Source organism: Neofelis nebulosa, chromosome 6, assembly GCF_028018385.1.
Source record: "Neofelis nebulosa isolate mNeoNeb1 chromosome 6, mNeoNeb1.pri, whole genome shotgun sequence".
Classification (NCBI taxonomy): domain Eukaryota; kingdom Metazoa; phylum Chordata; class Mammalia; order Carnivora; family Felidae; genus Neofelis; species Neofelis nebulosa.
The window spans coordinates 127,273,242-127,291,019 of record NC_080787.1 but is presented as its reverse complement, the minus strand read 5'-3'; the positions used below and the strand labels follow the sequence as shown (position 1 = coordinate 127,291,019).

The following is a 17,778-nucleotide window of genomic DNA, read 5'->3' as shown; positions in this document are numbered from 1 at the left end:
GTGTAGTGAACCTGGAGGGGCCTGGAAGGAGATGAGGGCGGGGGCAGGTAAAGACCAGGAGCCTTGTGGTGGCCGTAAGGAGTTTGGGGAACATTTTAATGACAGTGGGAAGCCGCTAGAGAGTTTTATATGCAGGAGAGTGACATGATTTGATGCAACCAATAAATGCCAATTGACTGAATCTGGATGACTGTGTGATGGTGAATAAGGGGCACCTTTACTTTAAAAGAGAGAGCATGGAAGGAGAAAGTGAGTTGTTTGGGTTTTAGAGGGGAGGGGCTGCTTTTATTTTTTATTTTGTATTTGTTTTTGTTTTGCTAGGATTTTGGAGTAAAGCATGAGTTTAGTCTGGGGAATACTAACTTTAAGATACCTGCACATATGGAGATGCCAAGGTGGTGGTCGGGAGTATATGTTGAAGAATTGGGGGAAAGGCTAGAACTCAAGAATTAACCCTTCTCACAAATGAGAATGAGGGGAAGAATTGGCTGAGGAGGTGTGTGGGCTGCAAAGGGAAACCAAGGATAGAATCTTGGGAAATGCGGGCACTTAGAGAGAGCAGAGGGAGACACCTGGGTGGCAAGAGTCAGTTAAGCATCTGACTCTTGGTTTCAGCTCAGGTTATGATCTCACGGTCCGTGGGTTTGAGCCATACACAGGGCTCCGCACTGGCAGCACGGAGCCTGCTTGGGATTCTCTCTCTCCCTCTCTCTCTCTGCCCTTCCCTCGTTCATACTCTTTCTCTCTCTCTCTCTTTTTGAAAATAAGTAAACTTAAAAGAAATAGCAGAGGAACAATGTTGAGAGACAGGAGGCAACAGAGAAATTTTAACTATAACTTTGACCAAGCTCCATATAATCTCTAGCAAAGGAATAAAAAACCCAGAATGAGACATTTCTGGAGATAAAGCAACTAAAATGAAGAATCAAGGTCAAGGAACTAATATGAAGAATCCAGTAGAGGCAGTACTATCTTCTGTGTTGGCACAATCAGGTCCCATTGAAAGGGGACAAGTTAAGGCCATGAGGGGAGTATGATCAAAAAGAAAATTAGGGTCCATTTATCCTACAAAAATACTTGAGCAAATGCACAAGAATGTAGCAACAAGATGTTCATTTACCATAGCAAATATTTTTAAATAATTTGAATCTCCAACAATAAGAGATTAATTAAATTAGTTGTATTACATCCATACAAGACAAAATTGGGCAGCCGTTAGAATAGACACATGTTCATGTTAAACAGGAAAATATTAAAAAGTGATGAAAAGAATCACATTTTTACAAATATACATGGACATCCTTATAAATATATATTTATAAATACATATAAGCGCATAGTTTTTACTTCTGCTTACATGCTTCTTCATTTTCATCATGGACATGTATTACTTGTGACACTTTAAAAAGAAAAGTGTGGAAATTTTATTATGAGCACATTTACTTTCTCTGTTATCAGCACCACCCTCAGGAACAGAGAGGCCTGTAGGCTATTGAATTTTAAAGACCAAAGCCTCATAGAAAAAGTAATTAGGATGGAATGATGAAAATTAAATTAATGGTATCTTTCCACTCATGTTATGAGTACAGGCACAGTATATAAGATCAGACAGGGGGGCGCCTGGGTGGCGCAGTCGGTTAAGCGTCCGACTTCAGCCAGGTCACGATCTCGCGGTCCGTGAGTTCGAGCCCCGCGTCAGGCTCTGGGCTGATGGCTCGGAGCCTGGAGCCTGTTTCCAATTCTGTGTCTCCCTCTCTCTCTGCCCCTCCCCCGTTCATGCTCTGTCTCTCTCTGTCCCAAAAATAAAAAAAAAATCAGACAGGAACAGTCAAAAACATATTTGTGTTTGAAATAAGCGAATAAAACCAGATGAATACTGCTGACGGTGAATAGTTTCCTGATCTGTGGACTAGCCTAAAATTAGGAAATAGTAGAGTCTATGACCATAGAATTATGATAGCTCTTCAACTCAGTCACGAAAAAGAAGCATTTACAACCTTGTGAACCCTTATGCTTTAAATTATTTAAAACAACAACAACAACAAAGTAAGGGTGCCTGGGTGGCTCAGTCTGTTAAGCATGGGACTCTTGATCTCAGGACCATGAGTTCAAGCCCTGTGTTGGGCTCCACGCTGGGCATAAAGCCTAAAAAAAAAAAAAAAAAAAAAAAAAAAGCCCACAAGGATCAAAGTAAACTCTAGTTGTCAGTGGGATGAATTTTCTGAGTATTTTAATGCTCAGTATTCTAATAGAACGATGCTCACTTACAAAAGCCATGTTTGGTTTGTACAGAATCTGAAATAAGAATATACAACTGCATAAGCCAGTGTCCTGCCCTTCAAGAAGTCTGCCTGTTAAATACCACTTGAGGCTAGGTGGTAGATATGATAGAAAAGAATTATTAAAGTTACAAAGTTTATGAGGATTTAGTAAAGACCCCACATATCTGATGGGGGTAGTTGGTAAACATAAATCTCTCTGTGTTGAGTCTGTATTTCCAAAGGAGGTATAGAAGGCAGCGCCCAAGAATTAAACTTGGAGACCCCTTCTCTTCCCCCCGGCCACATTTCAGAGAAGCCCAGAATTTCCCTCAGAATGCATAAACTCAGCACGTGGTTGACAGAGAAGGCTCTGGGGTTTGGTTCACACACTGCCCTCAATTCCAGAACTGCCCACGCGGCCTTCACATCCATGGGAGACGGCCTCCCCTCTGCCCACTAGAGTCCCGCTCAGCTCTGGGGTCTGAATTCTGGAAACGTCAGAGTCTCCCGCTGAGGGAGTGGGAAAGAACCAGAAGGAGCAGCCTCTACCGCCTGCCCTTCCCTCTGCTCCCTGGAGTCTGTGATCAGCTTCAAGGGAGGTGGGTGGCTGAGTGCAGGAAGAGGGGTGGAGGGAGGCAGCTCACAGCAATTATGTCTTCCGTGAACTGCCGCAGGCAAAGCCACTGACATTTGTATCCAAAAATGGCTCGTTCTGATCCCACGGGCTTCCCAGAGGAAAGCCTGTCATGTCTTCATCACCCTCCGCTAAGGGCAAGGATGGTTCCCAACAGGAGAGTGCGTTAGCAGTGACCGCGGCCTCGCATTCAGAAATGGAATGGGGTTAGTCACTAGGCCCAGGGCTGCCCACCCGTATCCTGCCGCCCCCCACCCACCTCCTCTGCCTGCCTATTTCCAGGCCACACCTGCTCCCAGGGCTGGCTTTGGGCCGACCACGTCTTCTCCCAGTTGCCTGCCCCCTGGCTGGGGTGACGAGCGCCCTGTCCCTCCATGGCCTCCCTCTGCCCCACCCCGGGAGCTAGGCTGTGCACCTTTTCCTTGGTGGCTCCCCTCCAGCTAAATGCATCCAGAATGATCTCCCCACAAAGAGGTGGCCGGAGTGGGAAAGGCTCACCTCCAAGGAGGCTTTCTAGGCAACTCGCCAGTAACACTGAGCAACTTTCAGGCTTGCAGAAAATCATGGCTGCTTTAGGAAGATTCAAAAGAAATTTTTAAAAACATGCCTTCTGCAACCAAGGGACACAAAACTGGACTGAGAACACCCACTGCCCAGTGTGGTTTTCGTTTAAATACCAGTGCCCTTGAGGCACGATGCTCATCCAACCACAGATTTTATAATGACAACATCTATGTAAATTCACACATTTGGCATCTGATAGAATGTTATATTCCATAGGCACGGGTGAGCATTCTTGGGAGTGTTTTTGGAAGCTGGGTTCCCTTGTGCGATTTGATTCTTGTTTTATTTTGTTTTTGTTCCTGCTTCAAAGCCAACTGAGATTTTATAGCTGATTTTTTCAGACATATCAGCCGTGACTCACAGCTATTTGATAAAGGATAAAATGCTTCTATTTCTCAAGCTTAGCTTTCAAAATTAAACATTCAAATGAAAAAATAACATTGCTTCAGTAGATGTCAGTGATTAAACTCATGAAAACAATTCTTTTCAGAGAAGCTTCATAATGCATCTGGAGTATTTCTTCCCTTCATCCTAATCTGACCCAATTCTGAGCTTCTCTTTTAAGTGCATCTTGACTTCATTGTTTCCAAAGTTGCCTCTCAGAGATGAGCTTCTTTTCTGAACAGAAACCCCTGGGGAAACTTCTAGGGGTAAGGAAGGTTCCAGGGGACCTTTTGGTCTCTGAGGTCGGCTGAATGAGGCCTCCTTTCTTTTAGGGAATGACAGGCTTCTGCACACCCATCCCTAAACCTGTAAGCATACAGTGCCTGTGAGTACACAAGGCCACCCCCAGTTCCCTGAGGTGCCACGGCCTGCTCCCCTCTGTACCCCACAGTGTCAGCGTCAGGGAGCCAACTAGTGTCCGAGATTTTTGAAAAAGCCTCGGGAAACCTGAGGAGATGGAAAGGCTGCTTGTCAGGATCTTCAGAAGATCAGATCCAACGAGACAACATGGACCTTTTGATTCCCTTAAGAAAAATTCTGTTTGAAAGAGAAGAAATATGTCTGAAGCCAATAGCTATCTGCTCAAGGACAAAAGACCTCTATAAATTTCCTCAGTCTTGTCTGACTCCCTCAAGGGAGATGATTAGAAAAGGTCACAGTGATTTTAATTGGTTTCTATAAGTCAAATAAATAAATTACCATTAAGCATCCACCATATTTGGGCACTGGGGATACAAGGATAAATGGCGTGTGCCCTGCCCTCAAGGAACTTACAAGGACTTCTCTGCATACCGTTCATTTAGAATGGGGTGTTTTATTCCCCAACAGAAAAAAATCACTGCTAAATGGATTTCACACTTCTCTGACCTTTTGCCAGTGACTCCCAAGTCTTCTTTTATTTAATTTTTTTTTATTTTTTTTAATGTTTATTTATTTTTGAGACAGAGGGAGACAGAACATGAGTTGGGGAGGGGCATAGAGAGAGGGAGACACAGAATCTGAAACAGGCTCCGGGCTCTGAGCTGTCAGCACAGAGCCCAATGCCGGGCTCGAACCCACGAACCGTGACATCGTGACCCGAGCCAAAGCCGGATGCTTAACCGACTGAGCCACCCAGGCGCCCCTCCCAAGTCTTCTTTTAAAATGTCAGCCCTAATAAGAGGAGGCCCCCTAGAGAGACTGGAGCAGCCAGAAATCTGAGAGACATCCCTGACGTTTCCTTCTCCCTCATCCCTCAGATCCAATCAGTCATCCTGACCTGGAAAGTCTACCTTCTTGATCTTTCACATCGTACACATTTCTGCATTTCCACTGCTGCTGTCTTAATTAGGGCTTCATCGTGTCATGCCTGTAATATTTTAAACGCATTCTGGCCCGTCACCCAGGCTTCAGTTCCATCTAGCACTTAACCATTCTCCATACTGTATCATCACTGCCTTTTTATTTGTCAACCTTTCTGCTAGATTATAAACCCTTGAGGGCAGGCGCCGAGATTTCAATCTCTGTATCCTGGGCACCTAGCGTAGCAAAAGGCTAATAACAGGCATTATTAAATGCGTGCTCATTAAATATATGCAAGAATGGTAGGTCAAATATGTGTGTACTGAATGTCTCCACATGACACATTTTACAGTTTCTCCTTTTCAGTTTCCTCTCTGGTGTCAATAAACACTTTGTGTTTGGGCAGCATATCTGCCTTTCGTTCACTCATTTCTTCTCCCCTAAAAAATTGTTGTTTTAATCTGCTGTGGTCTGCCAAACCAGACCGTCAAAGTTATTTAGAATCGTATAAAGTAAGGTGAAAAGCCTCTGCCTGGGTCCCTCTTCTGCAATTAAAGCAAATGAGCTTCAGTGCACTGATTTTGCAAGAGCTGTCTCAACACTTTGGGGAACTTTGTTCCATCGCTGTGCTCCAGATTGTAGGGGCTGTACATAAGCCTGAATTCCAAGTAACTAAGGTGCTGCTATATTCAAATATTTCGTAATCAGTGATTTTAATTTGTCCTTTTATTTCAACAGAATCTTTCAAGTTTGCTTCTGGAAATGTATAGAAACTCTTGATTTTCCTGCAAATTTTTAATGTTTATTTATTTTGAGAGAATGTGCACAAGCAGGGAAGGGGCAGAGAGAGAGGAAAACAGAGAATCCCAAGCAGGCTCCACCCTGTCAGCACAGAGCCCCAAGCGGGACTCAATCCCACAAACCGTGAGCTCATGACCTGAGCTAAGAGTTGACACTTCACCAACTGAGCCACCCAGGTGCCCTGTGATTTTACTACATCTTTTAAATGATAAATATGAATCTTGCCAGAAAATGTTATTAAAATTTATCTCACTGGAAAATATTTTATGTTGCTACCTTTATTTATACGTTTTCTGTTTAATTTTTTTACACACAGTTTAATGTTAAGTGAGTTAGCAAAAAAATCCATGTTAAATAAATTTAGAGGATCCTCAACTAACAATGCATGGACATTGCATTATTCTGTTGAAAATCTCCACCTAATTCTATTCTTTTTTTTAATTTGTTTTTTTTTTTTTAATGTTTATTTATCTAGGGAGAACATGAGCAGGGGAGGGGCAGAGAGAGAGGGAGACACAGACTCTGAAGCAGGCTCCAGGCTCTGAGTTGTCAGCACAGAGCCTAACATGGGGCTCAAACTCACAAACTGGGAGATCATGACCTGAGTGCAAGGCAGATGCTTAACCAATGGAGCCACCCAGGTGCCCCTCTATCTAATCCTATTCTTAATGGGTTTTTTGTCAGTGAGAGCTGAGCCACACAACCCTGAAATACTTCTCAGAACACAGTACTGGTTTCTGCTTTTCCTTTATAAACTGTGGTTGGTTATATTTAGGAGTGGAGATTCTGAACACCCTTGGAAAAATAAGTTAAGCGTGGAAGTGAGGCCAGGTTATCCTCCATGTAAGCATTTTAATTGCCTCAATTGAGAACACAAGCCCAGCCCACAGCACTACCTTTGAAATTGCCGGCCACCTAGACCCTGCAAATGTAGGCCAGGCCAGCCAGGTACGTGTGCGTGGCCCCAGCCAGTTGGAACAGAGGGACATCCAATACAAGACCAAACAGTCCATAAGTTGGGCTAAGCCAATTATATTCTTTCTCTCAGAAATGGAGAGTCAGGGCTCTGAGGCAGAATTAATGGGTTATTGTTGAACACTTGACAAAAGGTCATATAGTCAGGATGAAAATGGCCTTGTTGGGCTATATGTGACCAGGAGAAGCTGATGTGGGGAGAGAGGAAGCAGAGAGAAGAACCATTTTGAAACCCTTGGGAGATGCACAAAGTGTGACTTCAACTCAGAGAAAAGCCAGCTGTATAATTCAGGACCCAGTGCAAAATGAAAATGTGGAGCCCTTTGTTCGAAAGCAAGGGGAAAATGCCATTCAAGGTACTAAAATATGAAGGCTTTTCCTTTAAAATATTTTATTATTTATAAAATGTATACGGGCATATTATCTCAGGCTGCCTTAACAGAACTCTACAGACTGGGTTGCTTATGCAACAGAAATTTATTTTCTCACAGCTCTGGAGGCTAGAAGTCTTAAGTATGATCAAGGTGCTGTCAGGGTTTCTGATAAGATACCTCTTCCTGGCTGGCACACAGCTGCCTTCTTGCCATGTCTCACATAACCTTTCTTCTGCATGCACACACGCACACGCACACCCCCACACACACACAGAGTGAGAGAGATGTCTAGTGTCTTCTCATAAGGATACTAGTCCTACAGGATTAGAGCCCAGCCCTCATCACCCTACTTAACCTTAATTACCTCTTTAATGGCCCTGCCTCCAAATAGAGTCACATAGAAGGTTAGGACTTCAACATATGGATTTGGCAGGGGGATACAATTCAGTCCATAAGTAGGGGTAATTGTGATACATAGGTAACAGTATAAACTTACAAACTGAAGAAAATATCTTTGGCGTCATAATCTTTATAATATAATAAATAATGCTTCATTAGTGTGATAGCTTGATTGTAAGACTCTTCTGGCTCATTTCTGCAAATATATTTATTCAATCATCAACATTTTTACTTTTAACAACTTCATTTTTAATCTATGTTATTGAAAGCAATGTGAGTTGCTCTTGGAAAATTCAAGATTGCAAACAATTTTTGATGATTTTTAATATTTAGGAGGATTTGTCTGCTGATGCCACAGTTACTGAAGCTGTTAAGAGTATCTTATAGGTGGGGTGCCTGGGTGCCTCAGTCAGTTAAACATTCGACTCTTGATTTCCGCTCAGGTCATGATTTCACAGTCTTGGGATTGAGCCCCCTGTCAGGCTCCTTGCTGAGCCTGGAGTCTGCTTGAAGTTATCTCTCTCTCTCTCTCTCTCTCTCTCTCTCTGTCTCAGCCTCTCCCCCACTCTCACTCTCTCTCTTTCTCTCTCAAAATAAATAAATAAACTTTACATAAAAGAGTATTTTATAGGCTATGAAAACATTGGGATAAATTTCCAATTAATTATATTAAAATATAAATATTAGAAATATATATATAAATGTTAGTACATCTAAAGCTGATGATTCTTGCAGAACAATTTTTCTGAAAAAACTTGTCTTCATACAGATCATTTTCATGTCAGTCTAAATTTAATTCTAAATGTAAATTTATACCATGGCATTTTAACATTTCCTCTTACATTTCCTGTAATTTGTGGAGGTTATACAAGAAATGGACTTCATGGTTTATATATAACTCAAATACTTGTTTATGCATTCTGTCACTGTATATTCAATTACAAAGGAAAACTAATTTTAAAATTATCTTCATTAAAACGGTTTCATCTGATGCTCCATAGGAAAATAGCATTCTATTTCATGAAGTGTGATCATCGTTACATTTAATTTCTGTTTCTAAGTTTATGGATATTTGTTTTACGGTGCTGCAGCAGTTAGCGAAAACAGAGGTTTTAAACTATGAAGAATTCTAATTCCTCCTTAACAGGTTTTGTTGAAATGTCCATGTGAACGTTTTCATTCTGTAATAATTTTGCTGACAAAGTTTTGCCACCTGAGCTCTAAGAGTTCCTGGCCAAAGAGTTAAGATCTGTGCCAGTGCCCCAGAGACGGGCTCCAGAGACGCACTGGCACACTGGCCTCCTGCCATGGATCCTGGCACTGGGGTCCCTCCTCTCTCCAGGGCTGTGACTACTAATGCCACTGCTGCTGCTTCTGTGGCTGCCCTCGCCATCACCGTCACCACCACCACACCCAGCCCAACTCAGGTCCCGGGCATGGCGTGTAGAGCCACGCTAAACGGTGGTCCGCCCTCTGCTCACCAGCTACAGGTCAACGTGAAAGCATGCTTTTTCACATATCCCGTCTGCGCAGGTGCACGTTCCATTGTCCATTAAAACTTAAGTTACAGAATACAAGCTCCTCATCGGCCAGTTCTGGCACAATCCCAGGAATTCAAGGGGTGCCTGCATCTTGGCCTGGGATGCCCTTAAGATGGCCGGTTGTATTTTTGCAAAAACAAAACAAAACAAAAACCTCTGCTGGATGGACACTGCCGGATACCCAGTCACTGCCCATCCTTTCCTAAAAGAAAAATCGTTCTTTTCAGGGGCACCATGTGCCACCTTCCCAAAATTCCTTACATCTAAAGGGAAGTACGGAATTAAGAGCCGATGAAAAAATAATCGAAAAGTCTGCCAGAGATTTCTGGGAAATGGTTGCTTTCCTGATACACGTAGGCTTCATTCTGTCCCCTTCTTCTTCCTGCCAGGAATGCAGGCATGAGGCTGGCAGTAGAAGAGGTATCTGGCCATCCTGAAGCAACAAGCAAGAAGACAGAGTAGGAACACGGATCACTCAGAACATCAGGAAGCAGCTACACCAATCCCACACTGCCCATGTCTAAACTTCCTGTTAATTAGAAACACAAACGCTTCTCCTTAGTACCGAGTCCGGCTTCTAACACATGCAGCCAAATGCAATCTTAATCGAGACCCTTTTACTGACGTTAGCTTGAGTCCGTTTTCGTTTCTTGGAATCCGCTGTTTGTGCTCCACGCATGTGCTGTGGGATCCCTTTCCTGTACAAGCCTTCTCTCAACGGGACTTTCACGCCTACCAACCAGCTCTTTAGAGGGCTGCCCTCAGATTTCCCAGCCTGTTGGGCTTAAGAGCCATAATTTCATAAGAATGTGCACCCCCTGGGTGCTCTTTGTAACCCTTGCCCTAGTCAGGACGGTTTTACTGCAGGATTGAGTAAGGGTTATTCCCTGCGGGACTTTGATATGACACACGTGCCAATCCCCGTCCCCCACCGGTTTCGTGTCCTAACAAACTACTTTCACATGGGGTCCCTCCTCTCTCCAGGGCTGGGAAATCTCAGGGTCCACTTCTGGGAAATCCAACCTAAGATGCAATGCACAGACCCCTGAATAGAATAGGTACCACCAGGTGCTATAAACTGAATGCTTGTGTCCCTTAAAATTCCTTTGTTAATACCCCCCCCCCATTTTTATGCAGGCACCAACGAAAGGCCATGTGAGGACATAATCAGGAAGAGGGACCCTCACTAAGAACCTGGGCTGGCTGGCACTCTGATCTCAGACTTATAGCCTCCAGAAGCATGAGAAATAAATGCACATTAAGGCACTCAGACTATGATAATTTGATATAGCAGCCCAAACTGACTAAGGTATTAGGGATTTAAAAGTAAAAGCCAATCAGTTTTGACACTGGTTGTACGATAGTTCAAATACAATGTGATACTTCAAATAAAAATACACTTATTAGTTTAAACGTCACACAAATATAATCACCATAAGAAGAGAATGCCACTATCTCGATAGCAAAAAGATGAACAAAATATGAAATATATGTCAGTCAAAGTGTTGATTTAGGGCTGTCTTTCACATCTCGCAACATCAGTAGGAGGAACACTCCAGTATGGCACTGGCTTCAGGGGGACCACAGTTTGTCACCTTCAACCCCCTCATCACCTCCCAGTACCGTACTTTCCTAATCCTCAAGTCGTAATTAGCTTGCTGCTCTTTTCTGTTGGCCATTTAAGACATGCATTTGAGAGTTTTGTTTTGTGTGTGAAAGAAAATTTAACAGCTTTATTCACAGCATGATTACCTTTTATCTTGGTGTTATGAGGCATATCTCCTTGATGTCAGCAGGGTTGGGAATTATTTTTAAACGACTAAATCAATACTTTCATTGAGGAAATTGAACCGTGCTGGCTTGTAAGCTCAAGATGAAAAGCTGAATCCCTTTCCAATAGCTCACTTCTGAGGGCTGAAATTAGGACAGATGGCTGGCTCAGTGTCCCTTGATATGATTTGATTACCTGTCACTGCCAGATGCCCAGTCTGAGGTACGTGAAGAGAAGCACAGACAGACAGCTACAGTTCCACTGTTTAGGAAGCAGAGGTACCGCTTCAATTCAAAGACTGAAATGCAAAATATGCCTTCAGGTTTTAAGGAAATACAATTTTTTGAAAATGGGAAATGTCCTCCTATCTTAAGAGGTCTGTCTCAACATATTCCCTCTTGACCATTGGTTTTAACTGAATCTCTGTCATTCTAGAGTTCTACCAAGCTAAATTTACAAAATGCCCCAATAAAAAGCACCATTAATTTCATAAACAAATAGAAGTATAGGGCTGGAAGGAAACATCTGGATCATTCAATGCTGAGTTCAACCCTTTTTGTTTTTTAGGAGGCCAGTGACCTCCTGGAGTTCTGGTATTACATAGTCACGAACTTCAACCCAGCAAGATGATGTGTGCGTGTTAGCTTTTGGCAGCGTAAATCAAGAAACTCCAACTTCCTTAAGTAAAGGAGAAGGTATATGGTTGAAAAAACTCTGGAGGTTCTCACAAAATCCAGGGGCGGAGAGTATAAATAAGACTCATTGGAAACATGAGAAACTCAAAAGCCCTCAGGGTCCCACCCTATGCCTTCTACTTCTCAGAAACCACAAGGTTTCCTGGATATCTGTTGTTCATCTGGCATGTGACTCAATACACTTCAGATCACATACCCACCACTGACTGACTCAGTGTCCCAAGTCCCCGACAGGAAAATCTAATTGGCCCTACTCACAGTCGTGACAGCCTGGCCATTTGGGAGTGTACTGAGGGACCTCTGACCGGGTGTCCAATTCTAGTGCAGTCACCTGATGCTTGAAAGTGGGGAGGCCGGGTTGGTTGTTCAGCTACAGAAGAATCCCAAGGCAGAAAACAGTTGGAATCAGGACACCTGGGTGGCTCAGTCAGTTAAGCATCTGACTCTTGATCTCAGCCCAGGTCTTAATCTCAGGGTTGTGAATTCCAGCCCTGCATTGGGCTCCATTCTGGATGTGGAGGAAAGAGAGAGAGAGAGAGAGAGAAAGAAAGAAGAAAGAGAGAGAGAGAGAGAAAGAAAGAAGAAAGAGAGAGAGAGAGAGAGAAAGAAAGAAAGAAAGAAAGAAAGAAAGAAAGAAAGAAAGAAAGAAGAAAGAGAGAGAGAGAAGAAAGAAAGAAAGAAGAAGAAGAAAGGAAGGAAGGAAGGAAGGAAGGAAGGAAGGAAGGAAGGAAGGAAGGAAGGAAGGAAGGAAAAAAGAAAGGAAGAAAGAAAGAAAACAATTGGTATCTCTAATAACATGACATGATTTATTCTCCTGAAAAGTACTGTAAAATTCAAAGAAATTATATAATGCTTAAGTAGAGTTTATGGAACACAAGTGTAGTCCATATGGTTTATCTTTATTACTGCAATATATCACATCTATATATTTTAAAATAGGAAAATTATCAATAGGTATCAATAGAGATTTGGTAAAATTTGATAACCATCCATAATATTTAAACTTAAAAAAATTGTTAAAATATCATTAAAAAGGCAAATGAGGGGTGCCTGGCGAGTTCAGTCAGTTAAGCGTTTGACTCTTGATTTCAGCTCAGGTCACAATCTTACAGTCGTGAGATTAAGCCTCACATCAGGCTCTGTGCTGAGTGTAAGGCCTGCTTGAGATTCTCTTTCTTTCTCCCTCTGCCCCTCTCTCACTTGCACTCTCTTTCTCTCAAAAAGAAACAAACAAACAAAAACAAGCAAGTGACAAACCAATAATAATATGTAATAGAAAAGAGGTTAATATCTTTAGAATAGAAAGAGATCTTATAAGAATTATTTTTAATTAGCTGCTCCGTAAGAAGAAATGAACAAAGAATGTGAAAAGGTAATTCATACACACAAAATACTCAGCCTCGTGAAAGATTAAAATACAAAATAAAACAGTGCTAGAGTACTATTTTTACTCATCAAGTAGGCAAAGATTGAAATAGTGTTTACACCTAAGGTTGTTTAGGGGTTGGTAAAATATACAATCTCATGCAATGTTTTTGGAAGCATATATTGGTAAAACTTTCTGGATAACCTTCTGGAATTATTCATCAAAAGCCTTAAAACTGATTAGGTAATTTTAGTAGAAATTTCAGATGTACTCAATATTTATGTAAGTAGATGCTTAACATTACACCATTTAAAGTACAGGAAAACTATAAACATTAAAAATGTATAACAATTGGGAATTTTAACAATTTATGATGCTATAAAAATAGAGATAACATGAGAAGATAGAAAAGAATATACACAAAATTGTTTATAGGCTTACTTCTAGGTGGAATTTTTTTTTTTTAGCTGTGATTTGTATTTTTGTCTTTATACCTTTTTATATTCTCCAAAACTTTTATAACATATAATAATTTTGCTATCAAAAAGAGGGAAAAAGGTAAGCATTCACAAAAATGCAAAAGGAAAATAAAATTTGGAAATAGAAAAAATGGGGAAATATTGGAGCCATTGTCTTTAAAATCAATACCAAAAACAATAAAATTAAATTTATTTTTTTTTTTTTAAATTTTTTTTTAACGTTTATTTATTTTTGAGACAGAGAGAGACAGAGCATGAACGGGGGAGGGGCAGAGAGAGAGGGAGACACAGAATCAGAAGCAGGCTCCAGGCTCTGAGCCACCAACCCAGAGCCTGACGCGGGGCTCGAACTCACGGACCGCGAGATCGTGACCTGAGCCGAAGTCGGATGCTTAACCGACTGAGCCACCCAGGTGCCCCAATAAAATTAAATTTAAAAATGAAATATTTTTAAAAAGTAAAATAAGTACCAATAAAAAAATGTCAGATGTAAAACTATTATTTAATATTTTTCTATCCCATCAATCCAAGAAATAAAAAAGAATAGGACAGAGGTTAATCCTTGGAAAACAGGTTAGAAAAACTAGCCAGATACAGTAAGATAGCCTTCTTTAAAATAGCAATCACGGGTCAGAAAATGTTAAGTAGCAAAGAGGACAATATACAAACTTGTGATTCACAAAGGATATTCATGTCTAATTTACCTTCTAAAATATTGTTATGAGGATTCATGTAAGGAAAATAATAAATAAGTAAAATAATAGATTTGAAACCCTTCTTATATTTTAAAAAAATGGTGTGATGGTAGTAATAATAATTCTATAGATGTGTTGTTTTAAACAAGAAATATATATAAAATTATGTGATCCCTTCCAAGCAATAGTCACTATTCTCCCACTTGCCAAAAAATAGATTTTATATTAATGTGCACCCATTGCTGATATCCAGGAGAACAGAGATGTAAAATGAGTGGCTTATAGCAGAAAAATGGTTTCTACTCCCTGGCTCTCGCCACCCTGCACCCTCCTGGGCTCGGCACTTAGAGAAGTCAAAACATAGAGGACATTGGGGTGTGCAGTTCTAGAGGGAAGACGTCAGAACTGCACAGAAAATCCACTAGGAGTGTATGTGATTTGATTGTCTTCCAGATGCTACACATACAATACCCAAGGTTATTTCCAGCTCACCCCCCACCAGAACAAGTGAGGGAGTGGTCTTCTTTTCTAGAGGCAGCAGAGGTCAGAGGGGCTAGAAGGCATGACAGGGAGGAGGCAGAGGGTGCAGGGAGAGTTGAGAGTGTCTAAATAGAAAGTATCCAAGAGGGTAATGTGGGTCCTTGGTCTAAGGGCCAAGACTGAAGGGCCATCCCTCATTTAGGAGCTGAAAGATGGGTTAGACAGTGTATAGGAGCCACCCCTAACCACCCCCCTTGCCCACCCCAATGTCCTCCTCGGGTTCTGAATTGGTTGGAAGACAAAAACTCAAACCTGAAGTCAAGAACTGTTTTGAGCCTAAACTAACACACACTAAATAAAAAGCAATTCTAAAACAGAGAATTATTAATAAATTAATAAAACAGTATCTGAGTACCTATTCCCAAATGTCTTTTACTTATCTAATACTCTCTTCTGCTTCTCCATCAACATCTAGTTCAAAACTCAATTTCCTTCATGCTTCCTTAGATGTATGTAGTAAAAACCAAACTACTAAGTTCAAACCCCAGCCCCATCACCAACTGTATGATTTCCAAGACTGTTTAACTTCTTTGTGACTCATTTTCTTCAAAATAAGGAGTAAAACATTTATTTATAGGGTTGCCAGAAAAGTAAGTAAGATAGGGCAAGGAAATCACTTGGAGAGTGCTCAACACATAATGATTGCACCATAAATGGTGGGGTTTTTTTTTTCAGTGAAATAATTGTTTTGTTTTTAACATTATACTTTGCAAGCTCCATAGCATCACTAACAGTTATAAAGTACATGGAATGATCTAGAGAAACTTTCACTCACTAGGATTCCTCTGCAGAAGTGCTTTATTTTTATTTGAAAATACTGAAATATTTTGATAAACTGCTTGGAATTGAGGGTTAGCGCCCCAAGACCATGCTTCAGTTGAGACATATCCTAAATGGAGGCTCAAGAGGCAAGTTGAGTAGTTTGTTTAGATTCTGAGGAAGAAGGACGAGAAAAGGAGAAAAGCAAAATGAGAGGCTGAGAGAGGGAATAAAGAAAGTGAGAGAGAAACTCCAGAATTTCATGCCCAGGTTAACTAATCAGGCAGACAACACAAGAAGAGGGTGTCCATGGCTATGTTGTCTAGTCTAGGAGAAAATCATCTCCTCTGGGGATTTTAGGGAGGATTTTTACATAGTTTTGTGCAGTTCACTCATTTTCCAGAGGGACAAATGCCAGAGGTGAATGCACAATTTCTTGTAGTCTAGAAGCTGGCCAATCAACCCGGTCACGTGCCCAGAACAACTGATGAGGCAACGTGAGCTGTGACGTACTGGAATGAGAAGGGGACTGGCTTAAAATACCCACTTCCAAACAGAGATGGCCAATATATGTTGACTCAGCACTTCCCCTGACATTTTTGTTTTCGGCCTCCCAGAGAGCCCTGTCTCTTTAGAGAAATTAAGACAACTTGACGTGTCCACATACTCCACCATTCTGGGGTACAACTGGCTTGCGCCTGTGCCCCCCCCCCGCTCAGTTTCTCTACCTCAGAATACTTACTTGATTTCAGAGCACAGGCTTGGAATCTGGCAGTTCCCCTTCTCTTGCCATAGCAGTAGGGCCAGTTGGGAAAAATGAGCCCCTGTTTATCAGTTTACATTTAACAATTTAAACCAGGCTCAACTGGCCTAGCGATGGCCATTTGACTATATTAATCAGATTCCATCAAGGCAAAAACTTTGAGACTCATGGGACAGATATTAAGTAGACCATCTGCAGGTAAAATTAAGATCTGCTCCAACCGAGTCACAAATCAGAGACTGCGAACCGGAAGAGCCTGGAAGCCCGGAGTCTATCTTACTCTACACCGGCTGCTCTGTAATCGACATGCCTACTTCGCTCCCCCTGGTCACTTCCCAGGCGCGGGCACTGTGAACTGGGGTGACTTGGTTCAAAAAGTTACTTACCTTTTCTGAGGAGTAAAATTAAGTACAACGGCAATGAAGATTACCGGAAATTGCTTTCACCTCAAAAAGAAAAAAATCTCTCCCCACCCTCTCCAGAACCAACACGGGCACAGCTCCACGCAGCCAAATTCCTGAGCCCTCATTTAAGATCCTATCAGTGATCCACACCTGTGGTTAGGTGATTAGCCTCGGTGCTTTTACACTCCAGCCAGATGCACTGGAAAGACAAGAAATGGGGTTTGAGTAAAGGCAGGAAGAGAAGAACACTGCGGAACACGTGAAAAGGCACCCCAAGTCGGCGGAAGTTCTCTAAAGGCCTGGCGTCTCTGTCTACACACTTTTGACCCTCGTTCCCATGATCTGAAGATTCTCAAAGGGGATCTCTCCTTGGGGAGCTGAGCCACGTAGAGATCCCACTGAAGACGTCAAAACTAACGCTGGATGTGTTATTCGTTGTGAAGAGGAAATTCAGAAAGTTGCGATATGCAATAAGACAAAAAAGAGATTGTGTTCATATATCTCCAACAATATAAACAGTCTCTTGATCTAACTTTGTGCATTTTTGGACTTACGTTACATCAGTTTAGAAAACTAATTTAGCATACTAGGAGCATAAGTCTACATAAAGCCAATCCAGTTTTAACAATTTATAGTTGCAAAAAAAAAAATTGAAATGAGTAGGTTTTTTTTTTTGTTTTGTTTTTTTTTCAACGTTTTTTATTTATTTTTGGGACAGAGAGAGACAGAGCATGAACGGGGGAGGGGCAGAGAGAGAGGGAGACGCAGAATCGGAAACAGGCTCCAGGCTCCGAGCCGTCAGCCCAGAGCCTGACGCGGGGCTCGAACTCACGGACCGCGAGATCGTGACCTGGCTGAAGTCGGACGCTTAACCGACTGCGCCACCCAGGCGCCCCGAAATGAGTAGGTTTTTAACAACATATTGTTATCTATAAAAACAATCCATGTGTATTGGGTAAATACAGAAACTACAAGAAGAAAATAAACATCAACAGTAAATCCAGCATCAAGGGAAAATCCCTGCTAACATTT

General features: G+C 41.8%; 1 long non-coding RNA gene across 2 annotated transcripts; it reads right to left on the bottom strand.

Moving 5' to 3' along the window:
* Positions 1-8,729: 8,729 nt before the first annotated feature.
* LOC131514917 (uncharacterized) lies at positions 8,730-17,316 on the bottom strand. 2 transcript variants are annotated; one of them, XR_009263335.1, is made up of 3 exons: positions 16,729-17,316; positions 11,241-11,343; positions 8,730-9,707 (listed from the first exon to the last, which is right to left on the bottom strand). It is a non-coding gene; the product is annotated as an uncharacterized LOC131514917 (long non-coding RNA). The 2 variants fall into 2 exon arrangements; XR_009263336.1 differs by lacking the exon at positions 16,729-17,316 and adding an exon at positions 16,322-16,630.
* Between the last annotated feature and the right edge of the window lie 462 nt (positions 17,317-17,778).